Source organism: Haliotis rufescens, unplaced genomic scaffold (genome assembly GCF_023055435.1).
Source record: "Haliotis rufescens isolate VD_foot unplaced genomic scaffold, xgHalRufe1.0.p SCAF_1, whole genome shotgun sequence".
Lineage (NCBI taxonomy): Eukaryota > Metazoa > Mollusca > Gastropoda > Lepetellida > Haliotidae > Haliotis > Haliotis rufescens.
The window spans coordinates 8,433,657-8,457,614 of record NW_025963779.1 but is presented as its reverse complement, the minus strand read 5'-3'; the positions used below and the strand labels follow the sequence as shown (position 1 = coordinate 8,457,614).

Genomic DNA, 23,958 nt, shown 5'->3' with positions numbered 1-23,958 from the left:
AGATAAATCAGACTTGATACCATCAGTGTCTGAGGCATACAACCACAGCCAGTGAGAGGGTAAATAGCGTAAAATGAAGCAGACAAACCAGTAGGAGTGAACATTTGAATGTGTACATACACAATTACGCACTAACCCAGCTGGGTGCACAGTCATGAGTTGTTATTTTAAAGTATTGACCCCTCTACTATTATTGTGACCGTCAAATCTCCATCTTAGGTGCATTTTATCTCAAAGATCTGAAAGGAAGCAAGAATTAGAAATCCTTTCAAATTCCATCTCAACTGTGCATAACCCAATACTGGCCAATTTGGCTGTTTTACATAAGATTTCTAAATTGAAATTGGTCTTCATCTATCAATAGTTTTAGCCACTCTTTCACATGGAAAATATTACTTTTGACTACCTCAATATTGACCAAACTGTGTGGCTTTCAAATTCAACATTCTTCAGTGAAGAACCACTAAAAGATCTCATGGCCATCTTTATTTGTCTGTGCTAAACCATCAAGATACCAGTCTTTGAAAAGTGGAAATCAACATAATATAACCCGGCACCTTGCTAATAATGATCAAAACTTGTTTGCCTGCATTTAGCCATCTTCCTGAGGCAAGGGATACCTGACTGTAAAAATTCCAGTTTCCACCCTTGCCAAAATAGGCTGCAATTATGGAGTTGCATTTTGGCTGGTCTATGCATAGTCCAATCAAAATCACATAAAGAAATCGACATCTGGTTCATAAACAACATGGATTTTGGTCTACTGCAGGATTTGCAAAAGAGTCATACTGACTACTTGGCAAAATCAATTTTTACTATTTTCACAATCTGTTCATGTTTTTAATCAAGGTGCTCACATGATTTAATGCACTTAGCGAGGTAAGACACGTTTTTATTACAATTTATATCTTGATCATCGATCAGATCATCTTGACTGGGTGCCGCCATTTTGTTGGAAGCAAATGCAAGTGATATGAGAGGTGGAAACTGATTAGTCAGTAGGAGGGACATAGAAGGGACATATCTCGTAATAGCCACTGGTGGTGGTACTATCAAGCCCAGAAATTCCAGCCCAGTTCCCCAAGAGTGGTAACTGGACTTTTCGAGTCAGTTAACTCCCTTGCCTCAGGAAGATGGCTACCTTTGATCTGATAACACTGACCTTCATGAGACATCATGCATGCACACAGCTATGTACAACTTCATTATAAACTGTTTCAGCTATTGGCTGGGCGCAAAACCAGACAGTGGATGACGGTGGAGTATGATGACAGATGCTGCCCACTGTATCAGCTCTACTGGACAGTCTGGCCCATACCATTTAGCAACAAATGAAAAATGAATCAGAAGGCCAGCTTGACTACAGCAGGGTTCTCTCTACAATATATGACGTTATACCTCGTGTCTCGTAGTCCATACCTGGTCGGATGTTATATTTTATTGTTTGTGTATGTGTTTTAGTATGAGTGAGTGAGTGAGTGAGTATGATTTTACGCCGCTTTTAGCAATAATCCTGCAATATCACGTCGGGGGACACCAGAAATGGGTTTCATACATTGTACCCATGTCGGGAATCGAACCCAGGTCTTCGGGGTGACGAGTGAACGCTTTAACCACTAGGCTACCCGACCGCCCCTGTTTTAGTATGAAGTGTATATAACATGTGAGACTATAATAAACATTACTCATGGCGTGTCAGCTTAATGTGGGAGGAAAGCCCCGAGTGATGCAGGTCTCAGACGTTTACCACTCTGGTGAACCCACGAGCACAGGTATGGTATGACAAACCTAGAAACATCATCGGGGTGAACCGGGATTCAAACCAGCAATCATAGGTTTCTGGCATGCCCTAGGGACGCAACTCTACAAATGCGGCGCATAAGATGACTGAGCTAACTGTGCCCTCCATAAAACAGAAACGCTCTAATAAAGAACAGAACAATGAATTCAAGGACTTTTGTAGGATACAGCTACAATACACTTCACATTTCTAAACACTAAAGCACCAAATTAAACACAATTTCAACTCACAGTGTACTCTGACTCATTGTGCATTTCATGTTAATGTTTGATGTACAGTAAGTAGAATATCTAACTGACCTTATGATAATGATAAATCAGACACATTTAACACATGCAACAAGGAGGCTATTTCAACACAACTTTCACTAAATCCTCAAATACACACTGACAAATGACCATATACATTCAATCTCAAGTACCAGAAAATCAATATAACTGCCCTTCTGAAAGTACCATCCATAATACTATAGTGTCCAAATTTTCAACAGTATTACAACTTCATAAGTGGCAACTACATTTGAAGTAGACAATTGTAACACTTCTTTACCAGCACCTGCTCTTGGAATAACCTAGCTGACCTTCTCCACTGCTCTGTGTCTTTAGGCGAGCACAACACATCACCTCTTCATGGCTGACATGCAACTACTGCCTCTCAGTCAATACAACCTGTTTCATTTTAATCAGTGCTATTCTGATATAATGGGTAATTTCAGTGGCGGCAACCTATTATTTTTTTACTTCCTTCACACATCAGAAGCTCTCACTGCACACATGGTTTATAGTGTAGAAGCCTGACCGAGGTTGAACCAATTGATTAAGTACAAGTCCAGACTCACATCTAGTCTCTGAAAATATTTTACAAAAAATGAAGTTGTTCAATTATTTTGATAAATATAATAAAAAGGAGCCCAGAGACTTTCTTCATTTTCAGACTGCAGTAATCTAGACTTGCCGACTATCATGAACATGCATGGATATTTATTTCAGGGTCTGTATGACAGACTATGCTATGGCAGTGGATATTGTTTTACACTCTTCACTTGAATTCACAATATATGACCACGTGTAACACAGCAAGAACACCACATAAGGTATAACAATAATTGTATCTGTATTAGTGAGTGAGGGGGGGCACGGGTCGTCTAAGGCGCCCCGATTCGCTGTGCAGAGTTGCGTCCCTTGGGCATGCCAGAAATCTATGATTGTGGGTTCGAATCCCGGTTCACCCCGATTATGTTTCTAGGCTTGTCAGCACCATACCCGTGCTCGTGGGTTTCACCGAAGTGGTAAACATCTGAGACCTGCATCACTTGCGGCTTTCCTCCCACATTAAGCTGAAATGCCATGATATAACTGGAATACTGTTAAAAGCGGCATTAAACCCAACTCACTCACTATTAGTATTGTGGGAGAAAGGCCACAAGAGATGCAGGTTTTAGATGGTTTCAACTTAGGTAAAACTAAATAGCCCGGGTATGGTGCTGACAAACAAAGAAACATAATTTGGGCAAACCAGGATTTGAAATCATGATCATGAGTTTCAATCATGCCCAAGGGGTGCAACTCTGCACAACAAATCATGGCGCCTTAGAGGACTGGGCCACCCGTTTCCCCCATACTTGTGTAATACTGATTTTGACTTCCTGGACTCATTGGTCCTGTGTTTGAGAGCAGATGTTTATTGCTTTTTAAGCCTTCATTTAATTTCTTGTTTTTTCTAGGTGACTATGCCAGGAGGCAGAATATTGGCAAAATAACAAATTCTAAATATCGTCATGGTTGATTTGTAGTAATTACTGGAAGAAGAGATATCCTATATATACAGAACAAATTATGTTAAAAAGAGCTTATTTACAATCAAGGATAGCATTAGTCATCAAAAAAGATTTTGGTCTGGTCCAAATTGAAAAAGAAAATCTTTCACTTATGTTGCTGTTACTTTAGGTAAACATGCTATTATTACTCATTCATTCAAAATGTTAAACAAGTGAAGGAGTTCAATGTCGGGAGTGAGTGTGAAGGTTAACTTCTACACCTCTGTGATACCATCTTTTTCATTATCGGTTTCAAAGTTTTCTCATTTTCATTTATGAAGTGATCAAGATCAACTATATAATAACAAAGAGATTCCTTCCATCGGTCTCACCCAACCAACTCTAGTGTTGAAAAGCCCAACACAGATAACAGAGTCATGGTTAATCTAAACCAGTATTCAGCACCACTATAGCAATCACACCATCAATGGCTGTTACATACAGTACACATGTGGGAATCAAACCCTAGTGTTAAGTGTGACAAGCAAACAATGTATCCATTGAGCTACCCTAACCTTCTTTCTCAGGCTAAAATGCAAAGAATGCAAGCAGGAATGGCATTTTACTCCTTGGTACACCATGTTATGAAGTTGTCATGACCTTCACCTACTCAGATTTAAGAAGAAAGGGCATATAAAACTATCATCAAAGCCTTGTACACAATATTTTCCTCATTCAGGTGTTTAATTCAGTAACAGTGACCTTTACAGTATGAGGACTGATCTCATCAGGCAGTGTTTGATGTTGCACAATAGAGACAGATTAATTTATACACATACCAAATTATTTTCACTATTGCTACTTTTTCAAGAATTACTTTTTAACAATCATTTTTGCCCTAGATTAAAGAACAAACACAAACATAGCTGATCCCATCACTGTCTTAATTTGTATGTACATGTCTTTGACGATTATTCATTAACACACTTCTTCTCAAATCTTTGTAGATGACAGTCACAGACATTCAAGAACTTGTATAAATCATCAATGCTTTAACATATAATTTCGGTAAGTAATTAAATTGCGATAAAAGTCTCAACTGTATATCACAGGAATATCACAGCTGGAATATTGCTAAAAGTGTCATAGATATATACTTAATTTAATTAAAATGTTGTATATTGGCTACACATTTTGGCAATCCCAAAATACTTAACATAAGGATGGGCCGGAAAAGTCAACTTTGATTCCGACCTCGGTAATAATGATAAATACTGTATTCTCCCCAGGGTGTAGAGTCAATTATATGTCATGATAAATCACCAAACTGAGATAATGATGCCATTTGGGTCCCTGTAGTATTACCAACAACGTGGTATACATTCTGAAGTTGTAAACAGATCATTAGCATTACAAATAGGATTCTGAAACAGAACGCCACTTTAATTACGTCAGTTGTTGAACATAAACATGACTCAATGGCACCTTCCAAGCTCTATTTCCACATCCATGACGTTTAAACAGTTAAGACTGCCAAAAAGGGAAAATTAATTTTTTTTACCCATCCTTGAAATTAACTTTTTGAAGGTTTGACATGACATTGTTTTTTCTCTTTATTTTTGTATCATGCAAGCCAAATATTGAGAACGTATTGTGTGTTCCAAACAACCAGTTAATGATTCAGGAGCAAAATATTCTAAAATTGAAAACGCCAACACCAGAGAATAATCAGTTTCGATTATCTGCCGAAACAGATTCCATTGGGCGTAAAACACATGCAATATGTGGACACTTCTCTGCCTTTTCCTGAATTCCCAAGGCTCAGGCCATAATACCTCTTGCTTACCAATATTAACAGTTTCGCACCAGCTGGAGTTCGATTACTTAATACCGCTACCTTCATCACTTTCATTTTTGGCAACATGCCTCCCACAGCAGCTCCCCTGCCCCAATCTACCTTAATATGAACAAGAAGGTTTTGCATAGATATGCTCAGCTCAGTCTGACTACCAACATCAACCTTATTATTATTTAAAATCATAGAGCTATAAGGTTTTGTAGAACACCTTACTTCTACTGGAATGCTTACACCATTACAGATCAAGTAAGCAAAGAGGGGGAGTTGGGTTTAACGCTGTTTTTATCAGTATTCCAGTTATATCGCGGCATGTCAGCTTAATGTGGGAGGAAAGCCCGAAGTGATGCAGGTCTCTGACATTTACCACTTCAGTGAAACCCATGAGCATGGGTATGGTGCTGACAAACCTAGAAACATAATCGGGGCGAACCGGGATACGAACCCGCAATCATAGATTTCTGGCGTGCCCAAGGGACGCAACTCTGCACAGCGAATCGCGGCGCCTTATATGACTGGGCCACCTGCGCCCCCCAAGTAAGTAGAAATAAGATAATAAAATTTATACAAAGGCCAAGATAAAACTTCACGAAAATTTATTACATTTTCTACACAACAGAATGCTGTAGATACAATTACACATGGATATGTATAATTTGCTGAAGGTATTTCAGGGTTGAATTTCCTTTCTTACAGTGACAGTGGCATGTAAAATACATTCCTGGGGCCTGAAGAGCACACTTAAAAACAATACACCCTGATGACGTTTATTATATAAAGTTATTGAAAGAATGGTCTCTATCAAGAGTTATCTCCATGAACTTTGACAATATTTACATACCAATACGTTCAATGAAAGATTCAGAAATTGAATTCTTTTTAGCAATCTCCATGAAGATGAAAGAGCAAAATATCCAGATTACTACTGCTCATCATCTACAATGTACATATCACTTGGTGGAACAACATTCACCATTTATGAAGATAGACAAAAGATACCCTTCTCGTAGGAACACTTATATCCCAAAGTGATGCTTCAGCATCTTTCACAATACATTTCTATCACTGCATTTTAAACATTGCAGCTGAAATGGCATTAAAATTTCATACTGGACGGAAAATTGATACTGATCTACACACACCCGGGGACAAGACAATCACAGAATGTTGCCGATGAGGAGATCTCAGGTGTCAACTTTAAGGGCTATATATGTGTTAAGATCAAAGGCCATGTCAGTGTACAATATCAAACTTCACAAATATCCTATTACATATTTCCACAAAATAAACTTAATTACCATATTATGTTATCAATAGCGACACTAATGAATGATCACAGGAATAAATGGTTGACAAATGAGCCAAGCTGGTATTTTACCAACATGGCAACTGAAGTGGATAATGTCAGCTGACAAGGTGTTATAGGACACTGACTCACAAGAACTTATGAAATCCATGAAATAGGAAATGAGGTATCACTCGGCAGCTTAGATGTATAAGCAGCAATATGTATGCAAGGCTTAATTAAAGTCAAGCCTAGATAATAACTGTGTTACAGTTAACAGTGTGGCAATCAATAGACTGGCAGTTAGTTCCGACATCTGTGTAATGAAGAGACTACGTGTCAAGGTGATCACTTCCTTAGGACGTAGAAAAGTGTTCCTTTCCAATTTTTTGGACAGTATAACCATCTGCTTGATAATTAAAACAAGCAATCAAATTGAACATACAATATTTAATCCATATTTCAATAATATCATCATCATGACTCATGATATGCCAAAGTTTTCTTAACTGAGCCCATGATGTGGGACATAATCTCAATGTCGGTGTTGATTTTGTTGATGGTTCTGTACTGCTGGACGGTACGGAAATGAGTGTCAACCAAGTGAAGTGCCATATCAAGTCGGTCCAGACTCAGTTTTTCAAGGAGAAGCTATCTGAACGACCACTGCATCGAGTTTATGTGCAATTGTCCTTTTTGATAATCCAATGCAGTTGTTATGTCATTAAATATTCTGTCCCTTTTAACACTAATATGATTGACGAGATTCAGAAAAAACATGGCAAATATGCGGAACTTGCTTTCAAAATGTCACACTTGCATCCCAAGTACCAAGTTGTCCCAATTGTTCATGGTGCCTTTGGTACCTCCCAATCAGTTGACTGACACTGGGAGAGTACCCGGGGTTGCTGCCAGGAATACAGCCCTTCTGATAATCTAGGTAATGCAGAAGGCTGCAGTGTTGGGGAGTCTTCACACTCTCTGAATTGTCCTTGATGGGTTTGACAAGGCAGGGCTTCCTGGGAGAAGTCCCATTCTCTGTCTGGGCTAGCTGGGCTGAGCTGAGCTGATCATGAGCCTAACCAGCCTGATTGTGCCAGGATCACGCAAACCCTCTTTTCTGCATTTATAATCTGTACATAATAATAACAACAACAACATTTCACTCACACCGAGCAACACTTCACACCGATATATGCTGTGTGCAGATAATTCACTGTAAATCTTTTCATATCTACACAACTACAAACGTTAAACTTCAAAAAGCAATTAAAGCAAAACACTTTTTTTAATTTATGGGGTGGATTACAAAAACATTCTCTCACCTCGTTGAATAATGTCTTCTCTTTGTAATGTTCTCCAATGTTGTTATTCACACTGTATCCAAATCAAAGATCCACCACGGTGTCAGTCACAAGTCTCATAAATGTCCAAGTCTTTTATATCCCAGAATACAGAATGTAGTCAAACAATCACATTGTACTTCACAGTCCTTAACAATCCCATAATTCACTTGACAAGTACATTCACAGTAAAAAATACCTACTGTTAAACTATTTTTGCGTATACTTGTAATCGCATGACTAAAAAAAGTATGTCTTATAACAAAATGACTTTTGAAAAGAGGTTATGAAATACTTCTGTATTCGTATGTTCAAAATGAGGGATGAAACGCCTTCCTGACTGTGAACTGTATTCAAATCCTTGTAGTCAAGTTGTACGTTGATACACCTGGCATTTGATCAGCTTCTGTTCATATCACTCCTTCTGTCTGTCATTCAATCCCAGATTTTCTCTGACAAGCTGGAGGATTACTTTGAGCGGAGAGTTATCTGAGTAATTTGGTCCATATCATTGCCTACACGGTTTCCGAACATGCACTCCTTAATCCAGTCTGCTCCAAGTCATGTACACCTGCGGTTCCCAACCTGAAATTCACAACAAAGTATTTTGATTAGGTTAATTACACACCACATTACCTCTAGGGAATGAAGCTCTCCTCTCAACGTGGAGGCAAGAGTGGTTTGTTTATACTGCAGCACACATGTCAAAATAGTCGTCTTGAAACAAACAAATTAAAACCAACTGACATAAAACAGGCAAGAGATTCTTACCAAGAGATTCTTCTGTGTCTCCTGTAACTATGCTCTAGTCATATGTAGTTAGAAATATGTATGTATGCATGATCAAAAACAACTATTCTTGTTAATATGTTTCTGTCTCGTGTAATCTGTCATGCCCATAAAACAAGCTTATAAAAGATCATGACTCACATTTCTAGATTTAATACAAACAGTAAACTTATGTCCAAAGAAATATTTTGTTGTTGTTCTGCAGTCAATCCTTTTGTCTTACAAAAATACGAGAAAACAATAATTAATATACTGAAAATATATTTTCTTTAAACTTCTGTTTATTTGTATGTTTGTGAAATTTCTCTTTCACGAGCTTTTTAATGTAATAAACCTCAAATCAAGATGGACAACATTTATTTAATATTTTTATTTTTCTTCCAGCTTTTTGGCATCATACCAAAAACATCCATTTGACAACAAATTAAATTTTTCTGGTACAAAGATGCAAAAAATACCTAAAATTGAAAGAATGAAATCCAGTATCTGAAAACAAATCAAAACTGCTAAACACTAATAAAGTGAAAGCTAGAGATAATGTTTGCTTTTGACATATGCAATCAGTCCTTTTATGAACATGACTTTACTTATGCCCTGATTGTTCTGAGTGATTGACAAGGTGATTTATATGGTTAAAGCAATGGCAACTGATGTATCTCCTTGTCACACCCCACCCAAATGTTTCTTGTTCACAAAGTATGACTCTAGAGTCATGCAGACAATTCTTCTCCTTTGAACATTGGTTTGATTCTTTGGATCAGCTGTTGCTCAATTGGTGTACATATGACATCCTCTTGACAAGGCCTATACACATTCACTAACTGACCTCCTCAAACTACCGTACCATAGCTACATATATACTACTCAAAAGAAGTAAAATAACACCTCATATTACTATCATTTATCTGTCACGGCATGGTTAACTGTAGTAATATGGTAGAATCTTTTGATTAGTATATATTAAGAAGAATGATGGTAAAGCCATTTCAACCTGTCATTCCTTAGTGAATTAGAATTTTTCTAAAAAGAAATATTATATGATTTTGACGTATATTCCATAAGCTTTTCATAATCATAACGACTCAGTGTATGATTCTGTCTAAATCATTAGCATTATATGTTAATGATTCACTATCAAATAGTGAAAATATCATCTGGTTATAATACCAAATGGCTCCTTAACCTACATGAACCTACTACCTATTGGATATCAGTAATAGAGAAGTAAAAACAGCCAAGAAGCAATTTATTAAAATTGTGACATTTGCACGGAAAGGCTAATTTCTTATTAATTTACTTGTTGAAGTGATCAGTGGATATTTCTAGACAGACAAGATACATTATTAAAGGTTTACTTCATCAGGAATGTCATGTCAAAATACCAAATCATTGTCAATTTGATATTCAATCTATCATCTTTAATTCTGACGACAATAGCTACTAACCCCTTTCTTTCATTTAGGAGACACACAGAGCGAGTGAGGTCGGTTTGACGCCACTTTGAACACTATAACATTATTATCATGGCCTGTCAGTTTAATGTGTTTGGAAACCTTGAATGGTGCAGGTCTTAGACCACTTTGGTGAAACCCATGAGAATGAGTATGGTACTGACAAACCAAGAAACATAATTGGGATGAACCAGGATTCGAACCCAGAATCAGGATTCTGGCATGCCAAAGGGATGCAACTGTGCACAGGAAATTGTAGCGCCTTAGACGACTGGGCCACAGACGGATGTCAATAGACTGCTCATATTTATAGCAAATGGTTTTGAATATGTAGTGAATAAAACTGTTGTCCAAAACATAGCCAGAGACTCAAGCCCTGTTGAGATGACAGCAAGAATTGAAATATTTCTATCTAAAAAAATTCATGCATGAATAGTTTATAATAATAAAATTATTGTCTTAAACAGTGTGTTTTTAGTATATTTTTTTACATTCTGGAGCAACGAGATAAGCAGTATTATGAAGTCGATATTCTGAAGTTTCAAACAGCAGCTTATTTACAGAATTTGGGCAGGAAAGAGCTTTGTGTATTTGATCAGCATCTGAAGCTGAATCTCCATTTTGTTAAATAGCATTCTTTTAAGGTTTAAAATACACATTCACTATAGATATTTCCCTTTTACTTCTCAAAGAATCCAAAACACATACTTCACATTCGAAATGTGTGTACAAAATAGCCCTGCCATTCCTGCATATAATCTGCCATTCATTTAATAAACTGTATTGTCAAGTGAACCAGATGCCCTTAACATTTACAGTTCTCCGGTATAACGTAATGTTCAACTACAAGGTACAAAATATTTCAACTGAGAAATAAATGCAGCTATTATGCTCACAATAACAAAGTTACATAAAAAAACCCAATAACATATACATTTCAGATAATAAAAGCAATTACTCAAAACCTTTATCTTTTAAGTCTTTTAAAAACTACTGTCAATGCATACATGGGAAGTAAATGTCAGAAACATTTGACATCAGAGCCCTGTCAAGGAGATGTTTTGTGCCATCAAAGATTCAGATTTCTGGTTCTCATTTGTCGGCATAGTTCCATGCCCAAGTAGGGACAATCAGTTCAAGCAGAAATTTCATCTAAAAATTGTGAGTGAGTGAGTGAGTGAGTGAGTGAGTGAGTGAGTGAGTGAGGTTTTACGCCGCTTTACACTTTAACCACTAGGCTACCCGACCGCCCATAAAAATTGTGAAGTGGGACTGATAGATTTATGATGCAACAACATGCTAATACACTGTTAATAATGCACGCCTTGTAAAATCTGGACTATCTGGTGTTCCACAGTAAAGGTAATACACCCAGGAGAGCTCAGTAAATATTTCCTTTTGTTGTGTTTATTTTTGTTTAAGACTGCACTCTGCAATATTCCAGCTATATGGTGGCGGTCTGTAAATAATCAAGGGATTGACATCATGAGCATCGTCTACGCAACTGGGATACAGTGACATGCATCCACCAAGTCATTGAGCCTGACCTCCTGATTACGCTAGTCACCTCTTACAAGCATTGGTTGCTGAAGACCAATTCTAACCTGTACCTTCATGGGTAGTTAATATTTCTCTCGATCATGATGAGTTGTAAAGACAGTACACCAATAAATGTGTTACCCTATTCCATTCTCTGTAACTATGCTACAGTTTTATAGGTCATAACATACCAGCATATCGTCCCGGATTACACCTTCTAGTTTATCATAACATCAATAATGTCTTATGTAATAGTGTAAACCACATTTTTACAGAATGCATGAATGCATGCAGCAAGTGCAACTGTTATGTTCACCTCATGAGAACAATTAGCACAGCTGATGAAAAAAATAATGTACTAGTATCCTTACAACAATCTTATGAAACATGATTCTGTGCATATTTGCTTAATTCAAAAGTGAATCATGAGTGTTATGTGATAAATGAAGTTCTTCCCTCAGAATCTAATACATTACACATACCAAGCATATTGATCAGATAAAGTAAATAGGTTTGATGTAGTCTTGCCAGCACATTTTTATTTTCATCATGGAAGAGTGTTTGTGTTTCATTATATATATATGTATGTAGCAGGCACAACGGCAGATGATAAAGTCCTTAATGATTGACTCTGTGGGGTTGATGGTCCTCAATGATTAAATACTGCTGGGGTTGATGGTCCTCAATGATTCATACTGCTGGGGGTTGATGCTCCTCAATGATTCATAATTCTGGGGGTTGATGATCCTCAATGATCAATACCACTGGGGGTCGATAGTCCTCAATAATTAATACAGTTGGGTTGATGTCCTCAATGAATAATACTGCTGGGGTTGATGTCCTCAATGAATAATACTGCTGGGGTTGATGTCCTCAATGAATAATACTGCTGGGGTTCATGGTCCTCAGTGATTCATACTGTGGGGGTTGATGGTCCTCAGTGATCAAGACTACTGGGGTTTGATGGTCCTCAGTGATTAATACTGCTGGGGTTTGATGGTCCTCAATGATTAACACTGCTGAGGTTTGATGGTCCTCAGTGATCAATACTGTGGGATTAATGTTCCTCAGTGATTAAACACTACTAGGTTTGATGGTCCTCGGTGATTAATACTGTGGGGTTGATGGTCCTCAATGATTAAATACTGCTTGGGTTTGATGGTCCTCAATGATTAAATACTGCTTGGGTTGATATCCTCAGTGATAAATACTGCTGGGTTGATGTCCTCAGTGATAAATACTGCTGGGGTTGATGTGCTGAGTGATAAATACTGCTGGGGTTGATGTCCTCAGTGATTAATACTGTGGGGTTGATGGTCTTCAGTGATTAATACTGCTGGGGTTTGATGGTCCTCAGTGATTAATACTGTGGGGTTGATGGTCCTCAGTGATTAATACTGCTGGGGTTTGATGGTCCTCAGTGATTAATACTGCTGGGGTTGATGGTCCTCAGTGATTCAATACTGCTGGGGTTTGATGGTCCCCAATGATTAATACTGTGGGGTTGATGGTCCTCAGTGATTAAATACTGCTGGGTTGATGTCCTCAGTGATTAAGAACTGTTTATGAATAATGCATACATATTATTGATCTACCATTTCCAGCATTGACAAAATCCTGATTTAAATACAAGTGACAATCCTTAGCATTGTTTTCAAAGTATTCCAAGGCTTGGTACAACAAGTTATACACCTGGGTAAACAATACCTACCAAGGCTGTTCATGCCACACACCATATCATGTTTGCCTGATTTGTCGTCAATGATCTCTTGGTAGAGAAAATAACAGAAACACACTCTGTCATCTTTCACTACTCAAGCCCATCAAAGATATTCATAAAATATTCAAAACCTAGTATTCATGGAAAAAGTCATGCCATCACACCACCTCAATGGCGAGACAAGGATGCTTGTTTTAATAGGTCCTAGTTAGTAGTTTAATACTTAATGTTGCCAGCATTGTTTGACGTGGAGACACTTTGCAAATGTAACTGTATGACACAGACACTGAATGCCATTGCTTGACACTGGAGAAAACTGAACATACTGGGAGTGAAATATTGATGGCAAGGCGAGAGAATAACCAGAGCTGTGAGATCTGCTGGCTGATTCGTGACTACAGCTTTGTGATCCTTTGCTGAAGCATACTAAGATAATAGTTTACATTCACATTCAATGTTGTCCTTACCTGATGAAGCATACTGTACACCATACCTTTATTGCTTCAGGCATTATAAGGGGATTAGCCCTGGTGAGATAACAATAGTCAAAATTCTATCATGAATAGTTGTTTGTTCTTATAGCCATAGTTGATGGTAAATCTCTCATATGTGATGTGGACAGAGGGTTCTTATAGTGACTGGTCATTAAATAAAGGGTGATGGTTCATTCATGACAACAAATTATGAGATAAACCCTCAAAACATTTGCTTGCGCTAGTAATGTAGTTAGTTATCATGAAATGCACACGTTACATTAACAACAATCCAAATTGTGTATTTATGAAAGTTTAATCTATCAATTTTCTTAAATCAAGCCTTACTCCACTAATTCACATTTGTCTACCCTTCTATGATAAAGGATTGCCCCTTACATTCCGCTCAACAAGACAGAAGTGTTGCACTTTCAGCTGTCAAGTTTAAGAATATCTGGAGTACAAAACATGTAAGTTTGGTACATGGGGTCAACTGAAATGTGGAAATATTATTAGATGCTTGGGAGCCTTAAGTATGAGACAATGAATGTTGAAGGCATCAAGTCTTTTTTGTGTTTACAGCACTTCTCATATACATATACATGCTTCTATATCATTTGTCTACAAAAACTTAAATTATGATAAATATGTTTTATTTTATAACTTAAAATTGATTAAAAATAAAAATGTCAGATTTAATAATATTTTTAAAAATTCACATCAATTTTCACAGCTATAATATTCTAAGAAGATCATCTCAAATACAAAATAAGTCTTTTAGTTAAAGGTTTAATTATTTTTAACTTTGAACGAATAGGGAAACCTACACAGAAATGCCATCAGGATTACACATATAATGGTAAATGTATATCGGACCATAATCTTCACCTCATCTCTCCCTATCCTCCACATTGTGGTAACCACATTTGGTAAAACTTCAGGCAGTGCCAATAAATGCTAATTGGTATTTGATAAAGGCATGAAGTTCCTTGTGGTGCACATTTAGGAGTAAAAGATAAATATAGTTCAAAATGGCCTTGGCACCTCGCTAAGAGGAGAGAGCATAGCATGAAGCTGGCGCTTACGGCCCAATATACCGACTATAACTGTGAACTAAACACGGTGAAAGACTTTGAATAATTCAACTTTCACAGAACAGGTGATGAAAAAATTAAGGGGCTTTGAAAAATGAAACCCAGAAACAAATGTGGGTTATATTGTTGTATGATTTTTGTGGAGTTTGTATTGGCCATCAGCATATTGTGTTGAGCACTGCTGCTAATCTGTGTTAAATAAGCTGTAAAGAGAATTTCACGCATTTCATAGATTATCTACCGTATATCAATCTCCAGAGATTAAGAGAGTATTCATTAACAGAGAACCAATAGTTTCACAGCATTGTAGCTCACCTGGACAGGTAGTCAATGGTTTGAAGGTCAACAATGACAATTACTATACAAAAGTTGTTTCCACCATTTCCACTCACTGACTTCCACTGAGGAATAAAATCTCACACAATGAATGCTGCTTTTGTTTCATTTTGCCGCACTCAGCAATATTCCAGCTATATGATGACAGTCTGTAAATAATCAAGGCTAGACCAGACAATCCAGTGATTGATAACATGAGCAACGATCTACCCAATTGGGATATGATGACATGAATCAACCAAGTCAGCGAGCCTGACCACCTGATTCTGTTAGTCTCCTCTTACAACAAGCATATAGTCGCTTTTTAAGGCAAGCATGGGTACCCGAGTTACCCGTCCCAGCCATAACATAAACATTCATCAACTTGTTCCACTTGCCCACATATTTACATTGGACAAAGAAGTGTGCATGTACACTGTATCTGGTTCAAAGAAAGCTCAACTGCACAATGTAACATCTTCATCAACCTCACAGTTTTGATGGCCAAGTGTTAAGTACTTTGTTCCAGAGTAAGGAAGTGTATATGCCATTTGATGTACATGACATATGAAACAGGCTGTTTGGTTGGTTTTTATCACTAAGAAACCTTGAAATTAGATTAACATTGGTTCAGTGATTGAGTGAGTGAGTTAGGTTTAATACCGCTTTTAACAGTATTCCAGTTATTTCACGGCGTGTCAGCTTAATGTGGGAGGAAAGCCTGAAGTGATACAGGTTTCAGATGTTTACCACTTTAGTGACACCCACGAGCACGGGTATGGTGCTGACAAACCTAGAAACATAATCCGGGCGAACCAGGATTTGAACCCACAATCATAGGTTTCTTGCTTGCCCAAGGGACGAAACTCTGCACAGCGAATTGCGGCGCCTTAAATGACTGGGCCACCCGTGCCCCTAACATTGGCTAAGCTCTCTTCTATCATGTTATAAGTGAGGTGGCAGATATTAGAATTTTTATTTGTCAAAACAAACAAGATTAGTGCATGTGGTGATTCAAACATAAGATTGTTCAGAACCACAGTTGAATCATGTATTTCCATTATGATTCAGAAGACCAGTAGGCCAAAAACAATTTAATGGAAAGACAGCTCTGCTGTCGTTATTGGTCTAGAAATGTCTTGGACTGAACATTTGTTCCAAGAAAAGTTACCAGGATGACTCCAAGTGATCAGTCCACAGGATGACTCCCAATGATCTGTCCACAGGATGACTCCCAAAGATCAGTCCACAGGATGACTTCCAATGATCAGGGGGCACGGGTGGCCGAGTCGTCTGAGGCGCCGCGATTCACTGTGCAGAGTTGCGTCCCTTAGGCACGCCAGAAACCTATGATTGTGGGTTCGAATCCTGGTTCGCCCCGATTATGTTTCTAGGTTTTGTCAGCACCATACCCGTGCTCGTGGGTTTCACCGAAGTGGGTAAATGTCTGAGACCACAGGGTAACCTTCTCCCAATGATCATAAACAACGGGAAATGCCTAAAGACCAGTCCACGGGATAACTCCAAAGGATCAGTCAACAGGATGACTTCCAATTATCTCTACACATGATAACTGTCTCCCAGTAATGAGAAAGTAATACTGCCCACACTCAAGCTCATATTCAGACACATGACACTCATCATAAAACAACGTTAAATATTTAACATAAACACAATGTCATATCGTTTTGTGCCAAAACAAGAAAGAACTCAAAGGACAATGTTTCCCTATTTACAAAATCTTCTATCATACACTGTTGCAACATATAACAATACTGTTCCAAAACCTGTACTGAGAGAAAAAAATCCAAATAAAATTAAAACCACCATCATTGTTTCATTAGGTATTAAGATGTAAAATATAATCAGGGATCTATTTTCAAAAACATTTCATACTCGTACACACTGATAAAAAAATTCTCATGAATTTTCATGTGCTTTAGTTGACAATGACAGTATGGGACATTGATGGTATACATTGACTTACTTATATATGGGCTGTATGTTAGGGAAACAGCTTTTCCCAGTCATTGATTGAGAAATAATTACAACACTATTTCGAAGATCCAAAATTAACAAAGAAACTGACCAATGAAATCTGAATGAATGTTTAACCATGATACTGCTTCCCATCCCTATATGTGGGATGTTATAGTAGTTTATAAATTGAAGTGAAAACACAAAACATCAACAACAGAGAATAATCAGGTTGACTATCTGCCAAAACGGATTCCTTTGTGTGTAAAGGTATGATAGGGGTGAAAACTTTATGAATAGATCACTGAATATCAGTGATGACACCAGGTGTTTGTGCAAGCTTAAGCAGGTCCCGCTCTACCAGTAGCACCCGCCACACACACAATTTATGTGAACCCATTTTTTCCACAAAATATTCTTTGAGGACCCCCCTTATGAGCCTGTAATCATTCTGACTTGGCATCAAATAAGTTAAGGTTACTAGTAAAGAAAAGAGTTGTTAAAAACCAAAATGAAAACAAAGTCTCAAGGGCACACGACAATTCCTCTGAAGTTTCCCAAGTGAGTAGAATGTATTTTGAAAATCAGTGCACCTAATTCAATACCAGGGCAGCTCAAATCAAGGATCAAACACAGTTTCTGACATTTTTATTTTCAAGAGTCTTATTTGAAGCTACATGCCACAGGTTCAATCTCAAAGGAGCCCATGGCCTGTTTTAAAGGTTGGTTTGTTTACACTGACTTGAAAGTATCTAGAGCAATGCTGTCACTACTTCAGTTTTCTTTCAGAGAGGCTTCCTGTGTCTTGGTTGGAAGTCACATGACCAACATTCAATCCTAGGCCAGCTTAACATCAGGATTACCCTTGCACAAGATTTGGAAACAGTTTAAGTAGTGTGTTAGTAGGTCAATGACATATCTGTGTATTAACTGATCAATCAAGATTTCTTGTTTGTTTGTTGTTTGCTGCACTCAGCAATATTCCAGCTATATGACGGCGGCCGGTAAATAATCAAGTCTGGACCAGACAATCCAATGATTGACATCATGAGCATCGATCCACGTAATTGAGATACGATGACATGAATCTCACAAGTCAGCGAGCCTGACCACCCGATCCCATTAGTCGCCTCTTACAACAAGCATAGTCGCTTTTTACGGCAAGCATGGGTTACTGAAGATCTATTCTTCCCCGAATCTTCTGATAATGGACATTGGATATACATGGTCAGGTTCACTCTACTGATCAAGATGAGCTCAAGTGTATTGCTAAGATCTTCGAAATTACAGATTCACATTATAGTGAATGAGTACAGTTTTACGCCACTTTTCAGGAATATCACAGAGACACCAGAAGTACCCACTTCACACATTGTACCCATATGGGGAATCAAACCCAGGTCTTGGGGGTGATGAGTGGACACTTTAACCACAAAGCAACCCCCCCACCACCCCCCGATTTACTTTATAAGATTGACAGCAGGCAAACTGATTTTTCCTTGTGAATCTGTTTGAATCTATCTGAAATATAGGATGAAAGTAGATGTTGATATGCCTTATTTGAGCAAGTCCACTTCCTGATAACGATTGAACATCTGAAATACCAACTAAAGCTGAATTAAACATTGTGTTGCTTGCAAACAGAAGCAAAACACACTCATTAATTCAGGTTTGCTTGCTTTTCCATTCTCCATTGTCTCAGGCCCTCATCCCCAACTAAAGCCTGGGCATTAGTTTCCTAATCCATGAAACAAACAGTCAAACAACCAAAAAATAAACACAGCCATGTTTGTACTGCCTCTTCTTAATTCTAGATAACATGTTAACCATACAGTCCACTCCTAGTATAACAAACTCCAACGGGTTCTTAACATCAGTTCATTGACTGTAATTTGTTATTCCCAACTAAAACATTACTCATCATTTCTTGGTGATCAGATATGCCATAAATGATATTTGCAGTGTTATACCATGAATTTTTCAGTACAGAACTTGTCGACGACATAATATTGATTATTGAGAAAGTGAACTTTGTTTAATATCCCAGCTACCAATGTATAAGACTCATATATATATAGAGAGAGAGAGAGAGATGCTTGTGAATAATCGCATCTTGGTGAGGCAGAAAAGTGGTTGATAACATGAGCAAAACTCCTACATAATGGGGTATATGACACACAATCAGCCAGACATTCACATTCAGTACTGGCCCGGACTTCTCAAGTACAGAGCTGCATCCCTTAGGAACACCAGAAACCCATGATTGTGGGTTCAATTACGTTTCTAGGTTTGTCAGCACGATACCTGGGCTCAACGGTTTCACAAAGGATCACTTCAGGATTTCCTCCCACAGTAAGCTGACATACTGTGATATTAGTGGAAAACTGTACAAAGCAGCAATGAAACCAACTCACTCACTCCTCACTCACTCACAGACAGTGTTGATGCATCGTATGACTACCAGTATTAAAGGCCAACTCAACCTAGAATAATATGAATTTCTCTTTTACAAGATTCCAGCTATGGCTGGAATATATTAATTAACAACATCATGTTTAAACATTCATCTTTCACACATATTCCAAACATATTTCATTCAGAGAAGGTATATCTGGTATACAAGAAAATCAGGCATTAAACATTTCTTGGACAAAGAAATGTCAAGTTGAACAGTATTCTGAAAATGTTACCGGGAGACATTCTTGCCGCATGAAACACAAGATGGAAGTACCTAGACAACATACTCATACAGAGCCTAGTACACCTTCCTCAACATTCTCCTGTAATCTCCTCTCAAGCTACAACCGTTCTCCACCCACCTGCCAAAATCCTGACAAATTCTCTTAACAATCTGCTGGACACCTTCCTCCATCTCAGTTTCTTCCCCACGTGTTGTTGATTGACATAAAAATGCGTAAATAATTGACAGAAATCCATGTTGCACCCCAGGGTCTGGTCCCTAAGCAGGTTAATCTTTGTATACCATCGTGTAAAATTCCCAGTAGTTTAAACAGAAGATGTTACCACCACAGCAAACAATGCTGACTTGTAGGGCAGTCGGTACACCGTTGGTTCACTACGCCATCATCTGCACACATTCACGGTGAACATACTTCTCAGTCCAATGATACAAACATTCACTGGCAAGAATTCTTAAGTCAACAGCAATACATGCATGACTTAAAACCAATTTTACTTACATGTGTATTAAAGTTTCAAAGACTTACTGATGAAAGGAATATTCTATTCCATAAGGATTAGTGTAGCGTAAAATCTTTCAGTATTGGCAAATGTCATTTAGTGCCAATGTAACCAAGTTTAATATCCACAGGAAACTAGTGTGAAAAACAATCAGAGTTGCCATTACGTAACATTTTTAGAACATACACACAAACTGTTGCATGTAGATATCATGCTTTATTAAGCTTGTAGTATTTCTAATGGGATATAAATATCATATTATGTCTCTCAGGGAAGTAGATTGGTATCTGGTGATGAGTTGCATCTTTATACTTGCGCGTTGTTCACGGGGATGAAGATGGGTTTAGATTCTATCACATGCAATATGTTTCCCAGAGACTATGTTTGAGTGACACGTGGATCGGTCCGAGCATATATACTATTGGGAGATGCTGCACAGGATGTTGGCTGGAAATGTGTACAAGTTTTCTATAAGATTATATTTGTTTGCTTGTTGATTAACAAGGCACTTAGCAATATTCTAACTATAAGATGGTCGTGTGAAAATCGAATCTGGGCCAGACAATCTACTAATATATATTATAAGCTGGGTACATGAGATGCTATCAGCAACAAAGTCACTCGGAGTCTGAGCTCCCGATCTCATTAGTTACCACTTGTGAGTGAGTGAGTGAGTGAGAGTAATTTTTACACCACTTTTAGCAATATTCCAGCATGCTGCCACTTATAACAAGCAAGGGTTGCTGAAGACCACTTCTTAATCGCATCTTCATAAGGGGCTATATTACAGAAGCAAAGTAAGTCTGAACCAAACTTGCCTTTGCATGTGTTTGTGATGTGTCACTGGTGATGCAGGATGTGATTACTTTTTCATGAACACCTCGTATCATCGCTACTTGATAGTGATTTTCAATACATGCTCATGATATAATTGGAAACATACAATGGACTCAGCTTTTTCAGAGACTTTTCATGATTATAGAAATGTTTTTTGTTGCTTTTATTGATGGCAGCAGCAATGATCCTCACCATTGGAGCAATGACTCCCAATCAGCCAAATTAGACATTGTAATTACCTAATCCACAATGTTGTGGTACTAGACTGATTCTGCCCTGAAATACCCAAAGGTAGAGTAAAGAAGTGAAAGGTACTTTCAATAATGACTTTCTGTAATGTCTATAATGACATTAAAGGTACATTCCACCAGCTTAATCAAGACAAATCCAGTCCTTGGTTGTGTAAGCATACACAATAAGTCCAATGACACAATCAGCCATAGTCCTCCTTGGTTAGACTTACACAAGTCTTTAAAGAACTAATTATTAGTTTTTAAATCATAATTTCTAGATTATGTAAATAATAAGAACAAGTTGTCCCTATAACAGACTGATGTACTGTACACATATCTAGACTTGCCTATTAATGGATAGAATTAACCTAATAATGTAGGTTTGAATCCTGGTTTTCCCAGATTATGTTTCTAGGTTTGTCAGCACCATACCATATCATGCGTTTCACCATGTTGATAAACATCTGAGACTTGCATCACTTCAGGCGTTCCTCCAACATTAAACTGCCATGCTTAAACTGAAATACTTTTCAAAGCGGAACTAACCCCATCTCACTCACTATCTATAGCAGGCAAATAACCACCCTATCCCCATTTCAGATTTCTCTTACAACTAACACATCTACATATGTAGATCACTTTGATTTTTTTTGTAAGTCTCAGCTTATCCTAGGCTATTAATATCCTTAAATCTCTGACAATTGACAGTCTTGTCTTCTGTATAAAGGTTCCGTCAATTTTAAGTAAATTTAGAACAAACTGGTTATCTTGCCAGACAGTTAGCATAGATATATACCTCCCATAGGATCTAATCTTTACGCTAAGCTTGTTTTATAGAAGAAGGAATAGAAATTATGTTCGTTTAAAAATAACCTCAAGCTGAAAAGCACTAATGGCCCAGAGGGATTTCAGAACGCCAACTTTAAATGTATGATGAATTTCCTTCAAAGTCATATATTTTTAAATCACTCCACTCTGGACCTGTTTGCTGCTTAATCTTTCTCCCTCTCATCCCCCACTTGTCTTCATCTTTTTGGTGAAGCCCATTTCTGATGTCCCCCGCCGTGGAATATTGCTAAAAGCAGCGTAAAACCAAACTCACGCACTCATGGTAAAGGCTGAGGGTAAGATTGCCATCAGTTTCTGATGATTTATTATTACATTAGATTTATTAAATACATTATTTATTAGATACATTTGCTATGTCTTATGCATCTCAAAAAGCATATAAGCACAAGCCTGTATGTAACTGTATCATGATTATAGAAGAGCCAATGGTCGATGACGTGATGAAACACAATCAGTTGTTTTTTCCTTGTCTATCTATGCTTGATACTCTTCTTAAACAGGCGTCTGATGCTAACTGTAATTGTTTCTTATAACAATCACATGTCAAACAGGGGAATCACCCTTAACTGGGTCACACACCATGTGTTCGACCACAAATAAGGTATCAAGAAGGTTAAACACTCATATCAGTTGCTAAATATAAAAGCAACAAAAAACATTTTAATAATTAAAACAAATTTCATATCAGTTGCTAAATATATAAGTAACAAAAAACATACCCATAAAAAGTCTCTACTAAAAGCTAATCTAATTTGGTTGTTTGTCAGACATTGTACCAATGATGAGCATCATTGCTGATGCTGCAATAAAAGCAACAAAAAACATTATAATAATCAAAACAAATTTCATATCAGTTGCTAAATATATAAGTAACAAAAAACATTTCCATAACCATAAAAAGTCTCTACTAAAAGCTAATCTAATTTGGTTGATTGTCAGTCATTGTAATAATGATGAGCATCATTGCTGATGCTGCAATAAAAGTACCAAAAATATTTTAATAATCAAAACAAAGTTCTGCTAAAGGTAGAGTCAATTGTATGATTCCGACTTCATAAGTATGTGTATAGGAAACACTATAAAAAAATGATGATACAGATGTTTGTGAAAAGGTGAACATATCCCGCCCCACCGCATCTTCCTGAGGTAATGAGCTTCCACTAGCCTTTTTATCAAAGTCTTGTTTCCACCCTTGCCACATCAAGGCCACTTTCCTGTGCTAAATATGACTGGACTATCACAGATATCGATAGTCCAATCAGAGAACGCTTCACAAAATCAACATCCATGACTGGTACACCTTCACATGAAAGTCAGTTACCCCTGCCGGTCTTGGTTGACACATCTTTTTCATCTTTTAAACCTCCCTAATGATTGCCTGTTTTTGTGTAGGGATGAAATCGACAATGTTTTTGTTATCTGATCGACTGGGTCATCGCC

General features: G+C 37.6%; 1 protein-coding gene across 6 annotated transcripts in view; it reads right to left on the bottom strand.

Moving 5' to 3' along the window:
• LOC124136674 (zwei Ig domain protein zig-8-like) overlaps window positions 1-23,958 on the bottom strand; it is a 429,679-nt gene that overhangs the window by 143,266 nt on the left and 262,455 nt on the right. For all 6 annotated transcript variants that reach the window (XM_046502651.2, XM_048401631.1, XM_048401677.1 and 3 more), the window contains one exon: window positions 8,023-8,625. The gene's annotated coding sequence lies outside the window, so the exon portion shown is untranslated. The remainder of the gene's footprint in view (window positions 1-8,022; window positions 8,626-23,958) is intronic.